Source organism: Lampetra fluviatilis, unplaced genomic scaffold (assembly GCF_964198595.1).
Source record: "Lampetra fluviatilis unplaced genomic scaffold, kcLamFluv1.1 SCAFFOLD_596, whole genome shotgun sequence".
NCBI lineage: Eukaryota > Metazoa > Chordata > Hyperoartia > Petromyzontiformes > Petromyzontidae > Lampetra > Lampetra fluviatilis.
Window position 1 is genome coordinate 633 of NW_027620557.1, and position 2,982 is coordinate 3,614.

The window sequence follows — 2,982 nt, forward strand, 5'->3', positions numbered from 1 at the left end:
ATGGGGGAGATGGGGGGGGAGAGAATGGGGGAGATGGGGGAGATGGGGAGATGGGGGGAGATGGGGGGAGATGGGGGGGGAGAGAATGGGGGAGATGGGGGAGATGGGTGGAGATGGGGGGAGATGGGGGAGAGGAGATGGGGGGGAGATGGGGGAGATGGGGGAGATGGGGGGAGATGGGGGGGGAGATGGGGAGAGGGGGAGGGAGATGGGGGAGATGGGGGGGGAGATGGGGGGGAGAGAATGGGGGAGATGGGGGGAGATGGGTGGAGATGGGGGGAGATGGGGGGGGGAGAGAATGGGGGGAGATGGGGGAGATGGGGTGGAGATGGGGGGAGATGGGGGGGAGAGAGAAATGGGGGAGATGGGGGAGATGGGTGGAGATGGGGGGAGATGGGGGGGGAGAGAATGGGGGAGATGGGGGAGATGGGTGGAGATGGGGGGAGATGGGGGGAGATGGGGGGGGAGATGGGGGAGATGGGGGAGATGGGGGAGATGGGGGGGGAGATGGGGAGAGGGGGGGGAGATGGGGGAGATGGGGGGGGAGATGGGGGGAGATGGGGGAGATGGGGGGGAGAGAATGGGGGAGATGGGGGAGATGGGTGGAGATGGGGGGAGATGGGGGGGGAGATGGGGGGAGATGGGGGAGATGGGGGGAGATGGGGGGGGAGATGGGGAGAGGGGGGGGATGGGGGAGATGGGGGGGGAGATGGGGGAGATGGGGGAGATGGGGGGGAGAGAATGGGGGAGATGGGGGAGATGGGTGGAGATGGGGGGAGATGGGGGGGGAGAGAATGGGGGAGATGGGGAGATGGGTGGAGATGGGGGGAGATGGGGGGGGAGAGAATGGGGGAGATGGGGGAGATGGGTGGAGATGGGGGGAGATGGGGGAGATGGGGGGGGAGAGAATGGGGGAGATGGGGGAGATGGGTGGAGATGGGGGGAGATGGGGGGAGATGGGGGGGGGGAGATGGGGGAGATGGGGGAGATGGGGGGGAGATGGGGGGGGGAGATGGGGGAGATGGGGGGAGATGGGGGTGGGAGATGGGGTGAGGGGGGGGGGGATGGGGGAGATGGGGGGGGAGATGGGGGAGATGGGGGGAGATGGGGGGGAGAGAATGGGGGAGATGGGGGAGATGGGGTGGAGATGGGGGGAGATGGGGGGGGAGAGAATGGGGGAGATGGGGGAGATGGGTGGAGATGGGGGGAGATGGGGGGTGAGAGAATGGGGGAGATGGGGGAGATGGGTGGAGATGGGGGGATGATGGGGGGGGAGATGGGGGGAGATGGGGGAGATGGGTGGAGATGGGGGGAGATGGGGGGGGTGAGATGGGGGAGATGGGGGAGATGGGTGGAGATGGGGGGAGATGGGGGGGGGAGAGAATGGGGGAGATGGGGGTGATGGGTGGTGATGGGGGGGTGATGGGGGGAGTGGGGTGGGGGAGATGGGGGGATGGGGGTGATGGGTGGTGATGGGGGGAGATGGGGGGGAGATGGGTGGGGGAGATGGGGGTGATGGGGGAGATGGGGGTGATGGGGGGGGTGATGGGGTGTGGGGGGGGGTGATGGGGGAGATGGGGGGGGAGATGGGGGAGATGGGGGGGTGTGAATGGGGGAGATGGGGTTGGAGTTGGGTGGAGATGGGGGGGAGTTGGGGGGGGAGAGAATGGGGGAGATGGGGGGGAGATGGGTGGAGATGGGGGTGAGGTTGGGGGGGGTGAATGGGGGAGTTGGGGGGTGTTGGGTGGGGATGGGGGGAGTTGGGGGGGGAGGAATGGGGGAGTTGGGGGTGATGGGTGGTGATGGGGGGTGTGGGGGTTGGGGGGGAGATGGGGGGGGGTGGTGGGGGTGATGGGGGGTGATGGGGGGGTGATGGGGGGGGGAGTTGGGGGTGTGGGGGGGGGGTTGGGGGGGGTGTTGGGGGGGGGGAGTTGGGGGAGTTGGGGGAGTTGGGGGGGAGTTGAATGGGGGAGTTGGGGGGGAGATGGGTGGTGTGGGGGGTGATGGGGGGGATGGGGGGGGGAGATGGGGGAGTTGGGGGTGTGGGGGGGGTGATGGGGGGGTGTGGGGGGGTGGGGTTGGGGGTGATGGTGGGGGGGTGTGGGTTGGGGGTGATGGGGGGGTTGGGGGGGGTGTGAATGGGGGGTGTTGGGGGAGATGGGTGGTGATGGGGGGGTGATGGGGGGGGGAGTGAATGGGGGTGTTGGGGGTGTTGGGTTGGGGATGGGGGGAGATGGGGGTGATGGGGGAGATGGGGGGTGATGGGGGGGGGAGATGGGGGTGAGGGGGGGGGGTTGGGGGAGTTGGGGGGGGTGATGGGGGAGATGGGGGGGGAGAGAATGGGGGAGATGGGGGTGATGGGTGGGAGATGGGGGGGTGATGGGGTTGGGGAGATGGGGGAGATGGGGGGAGATGGGGGGGAGATGGGGGAGAGGGGAGAGGGGGGGGGGATGGGGAAGATGGGGGGGGAGATGGGGGAGATGGGGGAGATGGGAGGGGGGAGAGATGGGGGAGATGGGGGAGATGGGTGGAGATGGGGGGAGATGGGGGGGAGATGGGGGGGGAGATGGGGGGAGATGGGGGGAGATGATGTCGACGCTGACTGACGCCATTAACTCGCTGCCCCCCCCCACCACCCCCCACCCCCCCACTACCTCCACCACCACCACCACCCCCCCCCACTACCCCCACCCCATCCCCCCCCACCACCACCCACCCCCACCCCCCCCCCACCACCACCACCCCACTCCCCCCCCCACCCGCACCCCCCCCTACCCCCCTCCACCACCACCACCACCCCCCCCCACCACCCCCACCCCCCCCCACCACCCCCACCTTCCCCACCACCCCACCCCCCCACCCCCACCACCACCCTCCCACCACCGTTACCCCCCCCCACCTCCCACCTCCCCCCTCTCCCCCACCCCACCCCCCCCACCCCCCCCACACCCCCCCCTACCCCCCCCCCACATCCACCTACAG